The sequence below is a fragment of the Ranitomeya variabilis genome, chromosome 1, assembly GCF_051348905.1.
Source record: "Ranitomeya variabilis isolate aRanVar5 chromosome 1, aRanVar5.hap1, whole genome shotgun sequence".
In the NCBI taxonomy this organism is placed as follows: domain Eukaryota; kingdom Metazoa; phylum Chordata; class Amphibia; order Anura; family Dendrobatidae; genus Ranitomeya; species Ranitomeya variabilis.
In genome coordinates, this window is record NC_135232.1 from 347,389,951 (window position 1) to 347,409,831 (window position 19,881).

Genomic DNA, 19,881 nt, shown 5'->3' on the forward strand with positions numbered 1-19,881 from the left:
CCTTTAAGTTACCCTGGACCGTGAGTAGCTTCTGTATGCTGCAACTCATTCCTAAGTTCTCCTTTTACTGTTATATGGTTTAAATGAATCAAAAACTCACTAATCTCATATATTCCTCAGTTATGTGTTTCAGTGTTCTATTAAGTGCACTTTTCATTTGTTGTGTTGCTTTATATATTAATCTCACACTGTGAAATCGGACACAAGAATTGAGAGTTATCCTATTGGTCAGTGACCCTGTCTCCAAGGTTCAATAGGAGGAGCTACCTCCAGTATCTGTGGAGACAAGACAGAGCTCTGGAAAGATGTAACCCAGAGCAGACCTCCGGCGAGGGGTCTCCTCACCCCCTCCAGGCTTATAGCCTGGAGGTTCATCCTTCTCTTCATCTCAAGACTTATAGCCAGCCTAATGCCTTGGATCGTCCCCTGACTTCTACAGCCAAGATGGCTAAAGGCTTATAAGCCTTTTAACCTTGGATCCCTGCTGTCCAGTTTAAGGCTTGTTTCTCCAGCATTAGGTCGCACTAAATGAGTACAGAAGAACTTATTGCTCTGTGTGTTGAGGAAATTGAGGGTCCCCCGCCTCACCGCAAATTATCAATTATTTACTTCAAGTATATTTCTGCCCGTACTGTCGTGACCAGCTGAGAAAATGAATACAGGTTTTCAGGTCTGTACATATTGCAATATATTCCCTCTTCTGCCTTTATGCTACCAAGAGACTTTGAATTCTTATAATTACCTGCAAGTACTGCTTCTAACTAAAACAGGTTCTTAAAGCTCCTGAGCCTCAATTCTGTGTCAGAATCCAATCCTGAACTGTATTGGCTGTCGATTCCCCTCGTGAACTATAAACTGCTATTTCCATGTTATATCTCCTCGTTCTGCTGAAGTAAAGCCGCTGTTATCTCCGAGACCTGTTGTCTGTGGTTATTCAATCAGCTGTGGACACTGCGTGGGGGAGGATAAAGGTACCTTCACACTGAGCGACTTAACAACGAGAATGACAACGATCTGTGACGTTGCAGCATCCTGGATAGCGATCTCGTTGTGTTTGACACGCAGCAGCGATCCGGATCCCGCTGCGATATCATTGGTCGTAGCTGAAAGTTCAGAACTTTATTTGGTCGTTAGATCGGCGTGAATCGTCGTGTTTGACAGCAAAAGCAACGATGTCAGCAATGATTTACATGGAGCTAACGACCGATGACGACCTGTGAGAACGATAAGTGAGTAGCCCTTACGTCACAGGATTGCTCCTGCATCGTTCTGGAGCTGCTGTGTTTGACATCTCTACAGCGACCTAAACAGCGACGCTCCAGCGATCGGCTCATTGTCTATATCGCCGCAGCGTCGCTGAGTGTGACGGTACCTTAACAGTGAACGGAATAGCCCCATACCAGGGCTGTTGTAGTATTATCAGAGAATATAATCTATTTGAATTAGTCCTGAAAAAAGCGATTAGTTTAACAAGGCAGCATCAAGGACTGTTATTTCTTTAACTCTGCTGGGGGAATATAGTGGAGCATTTTGCATCTTTGCACCCTGCTGTGGAGGATACCATGGTCTTCTGTACGTACTGTACAAAGTCTCCTGTCCGAGCTGTGAAATCCTGTATGCAGTGTGAGAACTTCCTATGTAAAGACAATCTAACAGTCAACAACAAGGCACTGGGTCATATACTAATAGAAGCTACTAGCTCTTTTGGTTTCCAAAAACCCTCAATTATAATGTGGAGCCTCAGAAAAGCATTTTTACCTATTACTCTGGAGTGGGACTCCTAGACTGATAAAGCTTATGCCCTAAGTGCAAGAGATGTCAAAAAGTATAAGGAGACACTACAATACCACTTTGAAGAGACGTATTGGAGGGCCTCAGAAAACTTTTTTTCCCATTATTAAAGAGTGGGTATCCTAGACTGGTAATGTGGATACACTAAGTGCATGGGCTGAAAAACATTTACCCCTAGGGGGTATATATATATATATCGAAAAATGTTAGAGGTAGGCCTCTTAAAATTCTCAAAGCGAGCATCATAAACACCCTTAAAAAATTTATAGTGAGGGTAGCATAATCACACTGCTGATAGGATGGTAGAGGAGGAGGATGACACAAAAAAGGCAAAATCCTGAAGCGCATACCCTTATTTGGGTTGGAAGGGGTACATGGGAATAGACCAGAAAAAAAACACTGGAAATGAGTTTATGTTCCTCTGCTGTCATTTGGTGGTGTTGAGAAGTCTGTTCCAATGCAAACTTTTTGATAAGAGTCAGCCTGTCAACATTTTCAGGTGATAAGCAGATGCTCCTATCAGTTATAATGCCCCCGATGGCATCAAAAACCTGCTCTGAAAAAACGCTGGTGGCAGAGCAGGCCAGGACCTCCAATGTATAGAGAGACAGCTCATGCCACACATCTAGCTTGGATGCCCAATAGTTATAAGGCACGAAGGACTCTGGTACGGTCAGCAAGGTACTCCTTCAGCATTTTCCAAAACGTTTCCCTTCTTGTCAGAGTGCCCCACACATCAGGACCTAGGCAATTGGAGGCTCTAAGAAAACTGTCCCAGATCTTTGATAGTGTTCACCTACTTCTGCTGCATCTGGTGTGTGTCCTCATCATTTCTACTCCTTGGTTGTACAAGGAACTCTGACCTCTGCCACCAGCATCGATAGATGGGAATTTTTTAAATAATTCTTCAACTAGGGCTTTTTGGTACTGCAACACTTTATTAGATCTCTCCGCCATAGGAAGGAGAGATGGAAAGTTCTATTTATAGCAAGCGTCTGGAAGTGTACGAACCAGTAATTAGTGTGTACAATGCGAGGGTCACAGGAAAGGCAGCAGAACATAAGCTCAGCGATGTGTGCCAGACTGTCCGCAGCCAAGACTTCCCTGTCCCCACCAAGAGGACGACTGTTCATCTTCTCTTTCTCATTCTCCTCGTGCTCCCTTTCCTCCTCATCTTCAGGCCATCCACACTGAACAGACGGGACAAAATTGATGTGAGTAGTACTGTCTATAGTGCAGATAACCAGCTACTATTAATCCTCCTCCTCAATATCACTCAAACCACGTTGAGAAGATGAGATGAGGCTTGGTTGTGTAGCATCACCCCGTATAGTTTCTTCCTCCATCTCAACTTGCTCTGTCTGTAATGCCTTCACTTTAATTGTGAGCAGTGAGCATTTCAGCAGACAGAGAAGCTGGATAGTTGCACTGATTATGGCATCATCGTTGCTCTCCATCTTGGTCGAGTCCTCAAACTTTTGGAGAACCACACAGATGTCAGACATCCAAGCCCACTCATGATCTCTTATGTCCAGAGGCTGACCAGAATAACATCGTGCATGGTGTAGCTGGTATTCAACTATTGCCCTCTGCTGCTCACAAAGCCTTGCCAACATACAGTATGTATCACTGAGTTCCAACTCGCCTTGACATCACACATCGGTTGATGAGCTGGAAGTTGCAACTCTGCTGAATCACTGCCAGTAGCTGACTTGCGGTAATGTACACACACACGGTGTACTTTTACAGGTAGCTCATGCAGATCTGGGTAGGTTTTAAGAAACCACTGAACCACTAAGTTCAGCACATGGGCCTGGCATGGTACGCGTGTGAAGTTGCCAAGCTTTAGAGTCGCCACCAGGTTATGGTCATTGTCACACATGACCATGTCTGGTTGTAGATTCAGGGGCGAAAGCCACAGATCAGTCTGGTCTGTTAGACATTTCAACAACTCTGCGGCAGTGTACGGTTTGTCACCTAAGCACATTAGCTTTCGCAGATCCTGTTGCTGCTTAGCCAAGGCTGATGTTATGGGACACGTGCTTGTGTATGGTGGGGATGGGAGAAATAGTGGTGGCTGGGGATCGAGTATCAAGTGACAGCCACTGTCATGAGGCTGTGGAAAGATTATATCTCCAGAAGCCTAAACAGCAACATTTTCAGTGCAAGCAGTCTGGAAATGTAGCCATTTAGCATTGTGGTCTGTGGGTGGCTGCGTATTTACGCTTGCATAGTAAGGACTGGGGTAGTGATAACTGAACAATGTGCTGGGACAAGGCCGTGGACGTGTTTGCAGACAATGTTGGCAAATGTACATTGACAGATGCAGGGTGGAAGGCATTTTTGCCTGTGTCATGGACAGGGGATTGGCATGCACGTAGAGCAGAAGAGGCAGTGGTGTCACCCATGTCAGACTAATTTGATCAGCTTCTATGAAGAGGTAAGTTCCGGACTGGACCAATGGAGCCCAGTGGATGTAGTGTATATGGACTTTTCAAAAGCTTTTGATACGGTGCCACACAAAAGGTTGATACATAAAATGAGAATAATGGGGATAGGGGAAAATATGTGCAAGTGGGTTGAGAGCTGGCTCAGGGATAGGAAACAAAGGGTGGTTATTAATGGAGCACACTCGGACTGAGTCGCGGTTAGTAGTGGGGTACCACAGGGGTCAGTATTGGGCCCTCTTCTTTTTAACATATTTATTAATGACCTTGTAGGGGGCATTCAGAGTAGAATTTCAATATTTGCAGATGACACTAAACTCTGCAGGGTAATCAATACAGAGGAGGACAATTTTGTATTGCAGGATGATTTATGTAAACTAGAAGCTTGGGCTGATAAATGGCAAATGAGCTTTAATGGGGATAAATGTAAGGTCATGCAATTGGGTAGAAGTAATAAGATGTATAACTATGTGCTTAATTCTAAAACTCTGGGCAAAACTGTCAATGAAAAGGACCTGGGTGTATGGGTGGATGACAAACTCATATTCAGTGGTCAGTGTCAGGCAGCTGCTACAAAGGCAAATAAAATAATGGGATGCATTAAAAGAGGCATAGATGCTCATGAGGAGAACATAATTTTACCTCTATACAAGTCACTAGTGCGACCACACTTAGAATACTGTGCACAGTTCTGGTCTCCGGTGTATAAGAAAGACATAGCTGAACTAGAGCGGGTGCAGAGAAGAGCGACCAAGGTTATTAGAGGACTGGGGGGTCTGCAATACCAAGATAGGTTATTACACTTGGGGCTATTTAGTTTGGAAAAACGAAGGCTAAAGGGTGATCTTATGTTAATGTATAAATATATGAGGGGACAGTACAAAGACCTTTCTGATGATCTTTTTAATCATAGACCGGTGACAGGGACAAGGGGGCATCCTCTACGTCTGGAGGAAAAAAGGTTTAAGCATAATAACAGACGCAGATTCTTTACTGTAAGAGCATTGAGACTATGGAACTCTCTGCCGTATGATGTTGTAATGAGTGATTCATTACTTAAATTTAACAGGGGACTGGATGCCTTTCTGGAATAGTATAATGTTACAGGGTATATACACTAGATTCCTTGATTCCTTGATAAGGCGTTGATCCAGCGAACTAGTCTGATTGCCGTATGTGGGGTCGGGAAGGAATTTTTTTCCCCATGGTGGAGCTTACTCTTACCACATGGGTTTTTTTTGCCTTCCCCTGGATCAACATGTTAGGGCATGTTAGGTTAGGCTATGGGTTGAACTAGATGGACTTAAAGTCTTCCTTCAACCTTAATAACTATGTAACTATGAACACTATTTCTGGACCCTGTCTTTCTGCCCATTTAGTCAGGTGCTTTGCTGTTATGTGTCTGAGCATGCTCGTGGTGGTCAGACTGGTAGTTGTGCTGCCCCTGCTAATGCTGGCATGGCAGAAATTGCAAATAGCCTTTTTTGGCTTAACTTGACTGCCTTTAAAAAAGTACCAGAATCGGGAACATCTAACCGTTGGCCTGGCAACTTCACCCATGTTGGTGCTCAGGAGAAAAGTTGCCTGGCTTGTGTATCTGGCCACCCCACTGCCTTTTCCTGCTTGTTGTGGTACTGAAGATCCCTCCCTCTCTGCGCTGCTGTCCTTGCTTTGAATATCATCTTCCAAGGTTAGGTAAGTGACTTCATCATCATCCACCTCCTCTTCTAGTTCCGCACCCTGGTCCTCCTCCTGACTTGATGACTCAGCAACATCACTTGTTGGCAATTGTGTCTCATCATCATCCACATCTTGTGAGAATAATTGCATTTTTAGACCATCTCCTTTTTGTGATCATGGCTGCTCATCATGTCCCACTTGAAACTGGCAGGAAGAGAGGCCAGAATCTATAAATGGAAATGTGAAGAGCTATTCGGACTGTCCAAGTGTGAAATCAGAAGAAAGATCATAGGGAGGATTATGTGGTCCAGAATCATGGCTACTGAGACTCGTGTGGAAGACAGGGTAGTGCTGGAAAAGTAACTGGAAGCATTATCTTTAGGGAATATAGGGGGTGCTCACTACGCGTTCGAGGTAGTGCTCCAACGTATTAGTTAGCAATAAAAAACAAAAAAGCTTGGGCACTCAAATGAAAATTTATTGTCCAATGTAGACCAATGAGGCAAATACCACCACCATACAACAAAGAAAAAATACAGGATGACCCGATTGAAAGACAGATTAACTTTCGCAACGTTTCGGCATGAGCATGCCTTTCTCAAGCTGAATCTGCTGTAGTAGGGGTCAAAGGTAATGGGACCTCGTCTCCTTTCATGTCTGAATGCTGTTGGGGCGCCGACCACGGGTGCCAAGCTTTTTTTTTTTTTGGAAGCATTATCTGCTATCCATCCAACAACTTTTACACACTAGTCTGGCTTCAAGAGTGGTGTTTCGCACCCCCCTACAAAGTGAAGCAGGAAGATAGGTGGACTTGTTAGACTGCAGTAGCAAAATACTGATGCAATTGATAACCTACCAAGTCTGGCTGTATGCTTTTGACATACAACTGGCGCAGTGGACAATCCATATAGATCTAGATAATTATTGGTGGTATCACAACACTTTTTGCTTTCATCCATCAGATGGAGACCCATCTTGGACTCTCCACTAGTGATGAGCGAGTATACTCATTGCTCGGGTTTTCCCATTTTCCCGAGTACGCTCGGGTGATCTCCAAGTATTTGTTAGTAGTGTTGAGCGATACCTTCCGATATTCAAAAGTATCGGTATCGGATTGGATCGGCTGATATCCAAAAAATATCGGATATCGCCGATACCAATACCCGATACCAATGGAAGTCAATGGGACACAAATATCGGAAGCGATCCTGGATGATTCCCAGGGTCTGAAGGAGAGGAAACTCTCCTTCAGGCCCTGGGATCCATATTCATGTAAAAAATAAAGAATAAAAATAAAAAAATATTGATATACTCACCCCTCCGACGGCCCCCGGCTCTCAGCGGTGCAACCGGCAGCCTCCGTTCCTAAGAATGCAGTGAGTGTAGGTCCTGCGATGACGTCGCGGTCATGCGACCAGTCACAAGACCGCGATGTCATCGCAGGTCCTACACTCACTGCATTCTTAGGAACGGAGGCTGCCGGTTGCACCGCTGAGGTCCAGGGTCCGTCGGAGGGGTGAGTATATCCATATTTTTTATTTTTATTCTTTATTTTTTACATGAATATGGATCCCAGGGCCTGAAGGAGAGTCTCCTCTCCTCCAGACCCTGGGAACCATACGCACCGCACACGCTGAAGATGACTGGGAACTTATAGGAACTTCCGATTCCGATTTCCGATATCACAAAAATATCGGAACTCGGTATTGGAATTCTGATACAGCGAATATCGGCCGATACCCAATATTTGCAGTATCGGAATGCTCAACACTATTTGTTAGACTCGGAGATTTAGTTTTCTCACCTCAGCTGCATGATTTATGGCTGCTGGACAGCTTGAATACATGTGGGAATTCCCTAACAAACAGGCATTCCTCATATGTATTCAGCCTGTCTAGCAGCCGTAAATCATGCTAAATCTCCGAGCACTAACAAATACTCGGAGACCACCCGAGCGTGCTTGGGAAAGCCCGAGCAACGAGTATACTCGCTCATCACTAGTCTCCACATTTCAAAAAATTATTGTCAAACACTACTAAAGTGGCATCAATTTCCACAGAGTAGAAATATTATATTAGGCCTCTGAAACACCTTCCACTACAGGCAACCCACCAGATGGAGACTCAATTTGGAGTCTTCACATTTCCTAAAATTGTTTGTAATATCAGCAGCAGTAGCAATTGCAGGCACAGAAGACACCACATAGGTGAAACAGGCTGCAATAGTGTGAGATCGATGCATGACAATAAAAACTACACTATCGCCTAGTCTGCCCAGTCTGCGACTGGCGTGCAAAAATAATTGGAGATTCATGACTTGTTCATTTTCATGAAAGTTAGGCACTCCACACTTTCAGGGGAAAGCCGGATGCGCTTATTCTTCATGCGCTTATTCTTCAGGACACCAAAAGCAGCACTGATGACACATTCTGACTGGATAATGCTGGCTGCCGGGCACGATAAAACGTCCAAGGCATGACAGGTGAGCTAAGGCCACTCTTCCATTTTTGAAGACCAAAATACAAAAGGTTCCAAAAATCTTTAACAGCATTGATATTGAGCTCCTGCAACATCCTCTCCAGTTGTTCACAACGTGTCAGACTTGGACTCTGTTCTGCTGGTTTATGGGCTGGTCTAAAAAATGTATAAAACGGCTCACAGAAATTTGTAATGCCACATACACTGCTGCTACTGTTGCTGCTGCTAATGTTTTTGCGAAGACTCCTTGAAGTTCCCAGTGTTGGATGTCTAGAACTGGGATGCACACTGTGTGCCTCACTGCTATCTTGGGGAAAACCACTCTTAAGATTGTCTACAAAAGTGGTTTGATACTCCAATATGAACTTGTCCCTTTCCAGGGGAGGAAACATCTTGCTAATTTGCTCTTGTACCATGGATCTAACAGAGAGGCAACCCAGCAGTCAGCACTATCTCTAAATCTAGGAATGGGGGCAACATGTTGCAGATAGTGTAGCAAGAACATGCTCATGTGTCAGGAACTTCTATGACGTCCAAGTCCATGGTGTGTTGGTGGTAGGGTAACACTGAAGGTTGTTTCCTCCATCCCCTTCGCCAACCACAGACAACAGAGAGACGATCAATATCCTCTTCTTCTTCTGACTGTTGCGCGTCCATCACTCCGACATCCTCCATTTGTTCCTCAGCTCCTGCACCTTCACTAACAGTTTGTCTGGTACCATTAGCCCCTCTCGATCGCTGTAAGTCAACCTACCAAGGCCCCCACCTGTGTGATGACAGTCTGGAAATTTTAGATATTGTTATCTCTTCCGCATCCTCCTCTTCTTCCACCTTTTCCTCTAGAACCATCACCTCATCAAGCAGACTATTCAAAGTGTGCTCCAGCATGTAGATGACTGGTATATTAATGCTGATGATGAAATCTTCAGTGCTAATTATCTTAGTAGCTCTTTCAAAACTGTGCAGAAGAATGCAGAGGTTCTTCATCTGTGTCCACTCCACAAGTGTGATTTGCACCCTGTCTGCAGTGCATTGGCCCTGGCTATGCAAAAGGACATACTGCACCAGGGCTCGTGGTTGCTGCAACAGTCGCTGCAACATGTGCAGAGAGAAATTCCACCATGTCTGAACATTGCAAATCATATGGTTATCCATTAGGTTGAAAGACCTCTGTAGTGATGTAAGTCGATGACCTGTGGAGTGCGATCGATGAAAAAGAGCACACAGAAACTGTGCTTTCTGCAGCAGCACATCCAGGTCAGGATAGTGGGAAGAAATTGCTGTACCACCTGTTACAGGACATGAGTAGTGTTGAGCAATACCGTCCGATACTTGAAAGTATCGGTATCGGAAAGTATCGGCCGATACCGGCAAAGTATCGGATCTGATCCGATACCGATACCCGATACCAATACAAGTCAATGGGACTCAAGTATCGGAAGGTATCCCTGATGGTTCCCAGGGTCTGAAGGAGAGGAAACTCTCCTTCAGGCCCTGGGATCCATATTAATGTGTAAAATAAAGAATTAAAATAAAAAAATATTGATATACTCACCTCTCCGACGCAGCCTGGACCTTACCGCTGTGAACCGGCAGCCTTCTTTGCTTAAAATGAGCGTGTTCAGCACCTTCCATGACGTCACGGCTTCTGATTGGTCGCGTGCCGCTCATGTGACCGCTACGCGACCAATCAGAAGCCGTGACTTCATTCCTCAGGTCCTAAATTCCTAGAAGGGAATTTAGGACCTGAGGGATGACGTCGCGGCTTGTGATTGGTCGCGTGGCGGTCACATGAGCGGCACGCGACCAATCAGAAGCCGTGACGTCATGGAAGGTGCTGAACGCGCTCATTTTAAACAAAGAAGGCTGCCGGTTACCAGCGGTGATGTCCAGGGGCCTCCGGACAGGTGAGTATATCAATATTTTTTATTTTAATTCTTTATTTTACACATTCATATGGATCCCAGGGCCTGAAGGAGAGTTTCCTCTCCTTCAGACCCTGGGAACCATACACTGGAAACTTCCGATTCCGATTCCCGATACCACAAAAGTATCGGATCTCGGTATCGGAATTCCGATACCGCAAGTATCGGCCGATACCCGATACTTGCGGTATCGGAATGCTCAACACTAGACATGAGCCATGCAAGGCACGTGTGTGAAGGTGCCCTGGCGTAGGGCCGCCACCAGATTTGCACCATTATTGCACATGGCCTTCCCTGGCTCCAGGTTCAATGGAGACAGCAATTTCTCTAACTCAGCCTGGATAGCTGTCCACAACTTTTGAGTTATGTGACTGCGTTCTCCAAGGCTTCTTAATTTGAACACTGCCTAATTGTGGTGAGCCATGGCTGCACAGTACAGAGGTGGAGGGATTCTATCTGCACTGTTGGAATGCGTGTCTGATTATGGGAGAGGTTGAGGGCACACCTGGATGCTCTAGAGGAGGTGGAGAGCCAGAAACAGTGAAGGAAAATAGTCTATATAGAAAAAGAAGAAATGGATCTGTAACCCGGTTATGATTAAGAAGTATCGCTTTGAAATGCGTCAACTCTGCTTTGGATTTCTTGTGGGACTGTCTACTTGACATAATACATAATCCATGTAAAGCTTAAGCTTTACCCTAAAACTATGTTTTAAATTATGAAAAAAGCCTGGGATTTTAACGGAGGTGCTGGATCCATTTCTTCTTTTTCTACATGGACTATTTCCCTCTGGATTGTGGGATACTGTGCACCCGATTATAGGTGAGTTGATCATGTTTTCTTTATTGCAAAACAGTGGAGGAACTTTTAGATACAGAGGTTTGTCCCGCAAGCCTTGGGGATTCAAAGACTTGTGGAGCAGCCACTTGACCACCTGCCCCCACAGCCACCAGAGTCACCCAGTTCCAAGTCAGTGAGATATAATGCCCTTGCCTATGTTTGCTCATCAATGTGTCCATGGTGAAATTCACCCTGGCAGACATAGATTTTTTCAGGGAATGGGGGATGTTGTCTGCGACATGCTGGTGAAGCACAGGCACAGCTTTCTTAGAGAAGTAATGGCAGCTAGACAACTGGTAACTGGGAACTGCAATAGCCATCAACTTTCTGAAACTGTATGTATTCACCAGGAGAGCCAAAAGATTGGCAGAATTTCCGGGGCCAAAAGATTGGAGTTGATAGATTTCCAGCTCTTAGCATGTGTAGGAGGAAATTTTTTTATGTGACCACAACTGTGGGACTAAGGGCTGGCTGCTATGCTGAGAGGGGGTGGAGTATGGAAAACAGGAAAAACTGCTGGACCATGAGTGAGGTGCAGGTGGTGGATTGGGAAAGATTTGCTGTGCTAGGTAACACAAAAGCAGCAATCATATTGACTTCTGTACCTGCTGACTAGCTCTCACTCACCCTGACTGTAGAGGGTAAACTAGTAGAGTTTCTGCAACCGGAAACATTTGCACAGTGATGGAGGAGGAAGAAGCAGCAGATGTGGTTAATGGGATTCCAGTGGTTGGTGAAGCCAGCAAGTCCGCATTTTAGCATAATGAGATTCCCACACTAAGGCATGTTAATCATGTGTGTGCACTGTGCCTGTTCATGCATGTAGTTGTCAAGTTATTGCAATTTTTGCCTCAACTGAGCTTTTCTTTGAAAATTTGGCAGATAACATGAGTTGGGTCATGCTTGCCTGTCACAAAAGAGCCCCAGGCTAGGTATGCTTGCCACCCCTGCAAACTGCACAATCGGAACTGGTGCTGGCCACTACTAGAGTTGAAGCTGAGGATTCAGTGCTTGTCATGATTGCATCACTTTGTGTCTGTGTGGAAAGCTGCAACATAACCTCTTCATCTTCCTCCATCTCCACTGCTGAGCAACTCAGCTGCGTACCTCTGGGTTCACATCAAGTAAGATGTCATTCTCACTGTTCTCACACTCCTCACCCTGAGAGTTACCCTCCTCCTCTTCCTGCTCGGACACCACAGCAGTCTATCAACACCCAGTTCCAGGTGTGTCAATTAGAGTCGGAGGGAGGTTGCCACTGGGTCCAAAAGTCAGAAGTATTAAGAAGGTATCTGCAATGCCAAATGCAGAGACCTTCTGCAGCCAGATGCAGAGCAACTGTCTGTAGCATCTGACACTCCCATTACACTGGTGTTTTGATTTGTCACTGAAAAACAGTTTTATCACAAACTATTTGGTATTAGCTAATTTGGCCTCCTCGCTGCTCCCCAATATTAGGCCTAATGATTTTTAAGAAGAAATTTGGCCTTCTGATTTGTCATTAAAACACAGTTTTATCACAAATGATTTGTATTAGCTAATTGGGATTCCTGGCTGCATCCCAATATTAGGCCTAACGATTTTTAAGAGGAAATATGGCCTTCTGATTTCTAACTGAAACACAGTTTTATTACAAACGATTTGGATTACCTAACTGGGCCTTCTGGCTGCATCCCAATATTAAGCCTAACAGTTTTTTTAAGTGGAAATATGGCCTTCTAATTTCTCACTGAAACACAGTTTTATTACAAACAATTTGAATTAGCAAATGGGGCATCCTGAGATTGTGCAAAAACTGTGCGGCAATCTAGTTAGATGCTGGAAGATCGATTTCACACAGAACAGGATTCTATCTAGCTAACTAACAATTTCTCTTGCAGCACTAGCAGGAGCGGCTTCTCAGCACTGTGACACTGAGAAAATAGCACCAGCAAAACAAGTTGTCCGCTTTTTATATGGCCAGGGACATGTGACTTCGGCAACCAATCACAGACCTTGTGTCATGATGTTGTGGATGATTTCTGTGCCCTGATTGGCTGCCGGAATCAACACACATATAAATTTAAGGGGAAAAAGAAAATAAGAGTGTGCCGCTCCTCTAACCTCTACACACTACCTCCCCTCATCAATCATGTCCCTCCCTCTCGTAATACAGCACCACTATACTAGACAAAGTAATAACAAAAGCATTAGTGGAAACGTGATGATTTACTGAAGTGTGACCAAATTTTGCCGACTTTGATTAAAAATGCTTGTGAAACCGAACACAGTGCGGGGCTGGAAGGCGGGGGACCTGGGGGAGCATCTGACAAGCGCAGTGCGCATGCCCAGGAATCCCAGCCCCGCACTGTGCATAATGCCTAACACACTGGGGGGCAGGGATTCAGTAGCTGGGTGGCCGCACTGCCCGCACAGGCGCAGTCTGCAATCCAGCAGGTGAGGTCAGACGGCCAATGCTCAATGCGCCTGCCCAAGGCAGAAGAGCACAGCGCAGGCACCGGATTTCCAAGGAGAACAGCGCTGAGGGGGCGGTGACCAACGCCCCAGAAGATATGACTGACGGCAGTTTGGCGCTTCAAAGAGGGGGGTTCAGACCTGCCTCCAGGTCTAAAGAAAGGTATTTTGGAGAAGTTATAAAACTCTTTATTTTGGGAATAACAGGAACAAAAACTAAAAGAGCCACCTTGGTAGAATGCAGCTTTACTGCTGCACAAGGTGGCTCTTTTAGTTTATAACGGCTGGAGGGGGTGACAGTGTCCCTTTAATGTCGAATTTGATATTGTACAATGTTTTCTTAACACATTTGCTCATCTCTACTTTTAACAGCACTATGAATATTGATTATAATTAGCTCTAATAAGGGCTGTTGTTGCAGTTGAAAGAAATGGTGTCTAATCCCTGCCTATACAAAGCTAAAACTCTATCACTAGCGCAGCAGCACAGCACCTCTCCCTGGTCTGCCTATTTCCGCTGGTAAACTGTGCTGAGCATTGCGTCATGGGTCTTATATAGACTCGATGACGCTATGTGACCAGCCAATCACAGTAATGCCACAACCAAGATGGCTACAGCATTACAGTGACTAGCAGACAAGCCCTGCATGTTTATTGGCTGTCTAACAAGGGGGGCCTTGATCTTGCACACTAGCATTCAAAAACACTCGCCGAGTAATGAGCATCTTAAGCACACTGATGCAAGTAATGAACAGTGACGAGCACACTCACTCATCACTAATAATGTGCAAAAGTACTAAGAACCTCTTTCTTTTTAATATCCAGGGTTGCTCAAAAGTTGGTATTTATTATTGAAACATAAAGGATGCCTTCATTAAAAGTATTTTCTGATACTTGGCAATATTATAAAATATAAAAAAATTACCATTACTTGTTAAACCCTCCTTCACATATTGATGGACCGCTAAAGTCTATGCTTGCCTTGTAGCGATCTTGACCTCTCCATCATCCACATGACCACTGCAGCTAATCAATGGCTTCAGTAGTCATATGCCGTACATGCAAGTGTGACCAGTGAATTCAGGGACTGGCTGCATTGGTCACATGAGTGATCCTAAGGATGCGATTACTACAGGACCTGGAAGCTACTGGAGCACTGGAAGATTCAATGAGTAAACAACAACATTTGGACAAGTTTTGGAAAATCACAGAAAACCCTTTTGATGGTACATATTTAAAAGTTTTACTTACAGAGCCAAATCCTTGAGGCTATGTGCACACGTTCAGGATTTTTTGCGTTTTTTTTTGCTATAAAAACACGAAAAAAAACACTTACATATGCCTCACATTATTTTCAGTGTATTCTGTATATCTTGTGCAAATGTTGCGTTTTTTTCCGCAAAAAAAAAGCAGCATGTTCATTCTTTGTGCGGAATCGCGGGGATTCCGCACATATAAGAATGCATTGATCCGCATATTTCACGCATGGGGCTATGCCCACCATGCGGGAAGTAAGCGAATCATGTGGATGGTACCCAGGGTGGAGGAGAGGAGACCCTCCTCCAGGCCCTGGGCACCATATTTTGTTAAAAAAAAAGAATTAAAATAAAAAATATTGATATACTCACCTCCTGATGGCCCCGGAGTCCTCCCGCCGCTCAGCGGTGCACGCGGCGGCTTCTGGTCCCCGGGTTGCTATGAGTGCAGGACCTGCGATGACGTCGCGGTCACATGACGTGACGTCATGAAGGTCCTTTGCGCATAGTATCCTTGGGACCGGAAGCCGCCACGTGCACCGCCGAGGAGATCAGGACGTTGGATGGTGAGAATAACAATTTTTTATTTTTTTAAATTATTTTTAAGACTATCTTTATTCTATTGATGCTGCATAGGCTGCATCGATAGTAAAAAGTTGGTCACACTTGTCAAACACTATGTTTGACAAATGTGACCAACCTGTTTTCCAAGTAATGCTACTGATCGCTTGGAAAATGCTAGCATTCTGCAAGCTAATTACACTTGCAAAATGCTAAAAAAAAGCAGGAAAAAAACGCGAAATAAAACGAAAAAAAAAAAAACGCGAAAAGAAGCATGCGGATTTCTTGCAGAAAATGTCTGGTTTTCTTCAGGAAATTTCTGCAAGAAATCCTAACGTGTGCACATACCCTGATACTAGAATAAATGGCGCTATAACAATAAATAATAATAATAATACTAGAAAAGCCTCTTTATTAGAAAAGTCTTATTATCATTAGAAAATACTTTGCTAGAATAGATTTTTTCCATAACTGTACTTTTGGTCATGGGACAATCTTTCATGCAGTCTTAAACTTGAAAAGGATTTTGTAAGTAAACTGAATGACTGACATTCAGCAATAAGTAAGATAATCTAGTGTATCTTCAAATACAACATGTCAAGTCATTCTGTCTTTCATGCCTCCAGACAGTCTCTGGTTTTGATCCATATTCTTTTTTTCAGCAAACTTCTATGTCGACCTTATGTATTCTTTTTTTTGTTGATAAAGTCACTATTTTCTAAAGTCATAAAATAGCATCTAGAAAGACGATTTTGAATGATAAAGCATAAGGTATTCAATGATAGTAAGGGAATTAGTGCTGCAATGCATTTGAAAACTTCAGTTCTTGATAAACTGATACACTGATTATGTTGGTCATTTTGGATGACCGAACAAAAAAATCTAAAAATATATATTTCAAAAAATATTTTTTTTATTTTTCTACTTACAGAAGTCTGACCAGAAGTTGCCATGGAAGAACTTCTGCCAAAAACCAGACCATTGACATGGAAACAAGGTAAAGTGACTCACCTATGCACAAAATCATAAGGACCTGGGGTGCAAAAAAAAAATGGCAGCCATTTCTCTGGATGGATAAGTTAAAATGTGAAATATTTGGCTATAATAGAAAGCAGTTTTTCCACCTAATAATAATGAATGTCTGCAGCCAACAGTGAAGCATGGTGGAGGTTCCTTGCAAGCAAGCTTGGACTGGAACACAGGAGAACAGGATAATCCTCCCATGGGCCCTTGTGCAAGAGTGGACCACAATCCTCTTCTATGAGCAGTACTTGGCACAATATACAGGTGGGAAAGTAAGTATATAAAGAATGGAGATGTCTGTAATTATTATTTTAGGCACACTTCAACTGTGAAAGACAGAATCTTAAAAAAAATCGGCAAAATCACATTGTATGATTTTTAAATAATTAATTAGCATTTTATTGCATGAAATAAGTATTTGATACAATAGAAAAATAGAACCTAATATATCTACCCAGTTCATTGTTATATAAATTTGTGGCAGAGGATAATGTCACATTTGTACGTAGCTGAAAAGTGCAGCCCTGGAGTTGGTTACTGGTGGGTCCAACACTGCACCCCTGTCCAACACTGCTTGCAAGATTGGGGCTACATTTTTGCAAATTAATTTTATAAAATTTATAAATGTTGTCAACAAGCAAATGAGCCAATATAGACTACAATAACTGCAATTGTTGTCTGATTAAGTCTTGAACAGAAAACCAACAAATATGACAATAATTATATTTAAATCAGTAACATTTATCTAATCAAAATCCAGAATACATGATAAAAACGGTAAAAGTAGTGGATGATGGTATCTGGAAATGTACTAAAGGATTAACAAATAGTACATAAATAAATAATACATTATACCATATGTTTCAGACTATAAGACGCACCGGACTATAAGGCACACCCAGGTTTTAGAGGTGGAAAATAGGGAAAAAAATATTTGAAGCAAAAAAAATGTGGTAAAATATTTAATAACATACTATTATATGTGGTGTTATTATATATAATAGTATGTTATTATGTTGGAAGCTGCGGGACCAGTGTGGTGTCTGTGAAGTACTATATGAAGATGCTGGAGGGTGAGTATAAGAATGGGGGCACAGGGCTTATATTGAAAGCACCACTCCAGCACTGCAAAATAACACTGGAGTGCTGCTTTAAAATCCCATGGGAGAACTATAACTCCCAGCGTGTCCTGCAGATCCTATGACATGCTGGGAGTTATAGTTCACTAAAGGAGTGGCAGAGTGCTTTATTATGTTTTGGAAAGACTAATCTCTTAATTGTGGCAGCCAGCCAGCTGTGGTGAGGTGAAAGCATCCCATGACTGCACACACACAGAGCCCTCCCTCTTGTTGCCTTTCCACAGCACAGGTAATGGAAGCCAGCAGATTCTAGTGTTGGAGTCTGAAGGACCTGTGATGATGTCAAGAAGAGGGAGGGCTCTGAGCTGCCATGTGATGCTCCTGCATGCCCACTTCTGACATCATCACAGGTCCTCCTTGTGCACACTGCACAGCACTCAGCTCCAGCCCAGGAAGGTACCAGCGATCTCCTCTCCCTCGGACCCTGCTGCTGCTGCCTCCTCCTCCCTCGGACACATGGATCTCCCCAGCTGCTGCAGGAATCAGCGCTGAGGAAACCATGTGTGTCCCTGCTTAAGTGCAGTATTCATTTGCTGCTCCCGACTCACGGCTCAGCTGATAGGTGGGCGGGCAGTAGCTAATGAATATTCACTGCACTTAATCATCGGGACCACATGGTTTCCCTAGTGCTGATTCCCTGGCAGTGGGGACATTTTTCTGCCTCCTGAAGTGGGATAACAGTGCGATCCCACTCACTGCTGCCCCCCTCCCCACACGCTACATCCCTACCATAAGACGCACCAACACATTCCTCCCAAATTTGGAGGAAAAAAAGTGCGTCTTATGGTCAGAAAAATACGGTAAATAAAAAAAAGTAATAAATACCGGCAAGGCCAAAAGTGTTGGCACCCTTGAAATTGTTTCTGAAAAAGGAAGAATTTCTTCCAGAAAACTATTGCAATTATACATGTTTTGTCATACACATGTTTATTTCCTTTGTGTGCATTGGAACAACATAAAAAATAGAGAAAAAAAGGCACATTGCGACCTAAAATCCAATGGAAATTTTCCGATATTATGATGCCTTGCACACGGCCAAAGCACCAACCCTAAAACATCTTTGAACCTCCATCATATTTGACTCGGTTACAGGTGTCGACTGAAGTACTACACCCATCAGCCTACACCTGCTGATAAGAGCGAGAGCAGACGGCAGCTGATGGGAGTATTCATCAGCTGAGGCCTGTGCTATAAATAAATAAATTTTAAAAAATGGCATGTATTCTCTTTTGATAACCAGCATGGCAAAACTGACAGCTGCAAGCTGCAACCCTTAGCTGTAAGCTTTATCATGGCTTGTTATCAAGAATAGAGGGGTCCCCACACCGTTTTATTAAATTATTGACAACGAGCCAAGCCATGCCTGAACACTAACACTGACTACCAACACTTTCGGCCATTACTGTATGCCTAATTCTGTAAAATGGACATGGATATACATAATAAAGCCTAAAGAATTGATAATAATAACAACGTATAATTTAATTAAAGTATTGATCCGCAATAAACAGAGTATCATGCTAGTAACATGCATGCCTCCTCAGCGACACTCTACTTACTAGGTGGTTTCTCCCCCCTTCATGGCATCCTGCTAATTCTGTTTCTTGCAGCACTGCTGCTTTTACTATGGCATTCATTTAGCCTTGGTCTGCCCCTGAAGGAATTTAACCCTGCTGTGTCCTGCAGAGATAATGCCATGCTAGAAGGACCTTTACTAGGCAGTTCCTCCTACCACTCCCTGCCCAAATGTTGGTTCCTACTCTGTTAGCACATGTTTATTCATTCCTCTGTATTCCACTTCCAGTTAGTGACCCAGCTTGCTACCTGTCCTGCCTGACGTCTGTATTCCTGACCTAGTCTATGTTTATTGATCGTGTGCTGCCTGCCCTGAACTCGGACCGTCTAATTTTGCCTCTGTTTTGCTCCTTGGTAACTTATAGCATGGCTGTGATTGGCTGGAGCACCATGTGACCCTGCCTGCTTAAAGGCCGGGTCATGGGTTAGACAGTCAATCTATTCCTCATGCGCTGTCAGTGTAGTTCTCTGTGCCATATCAGCCTCGTGTTGAGTGCCATATAAGCCTTGTGTTCTGTGCCCAAACAGCCTGTTCCTGTGTGCCATACCAGCATTGGGCACACTGCCCCAACAGCCTGTTCCTGCATGCCATACCAGCGTTGTGTACACTGCCCTAACAGCCTGTTCCTGTGTGCCATACCAGCGTTGTGTACACTGCCCTAACAGCCTGTTCCTGTGGGCCATACCAGCGTTGTGTACACTGCCCTAACAGCC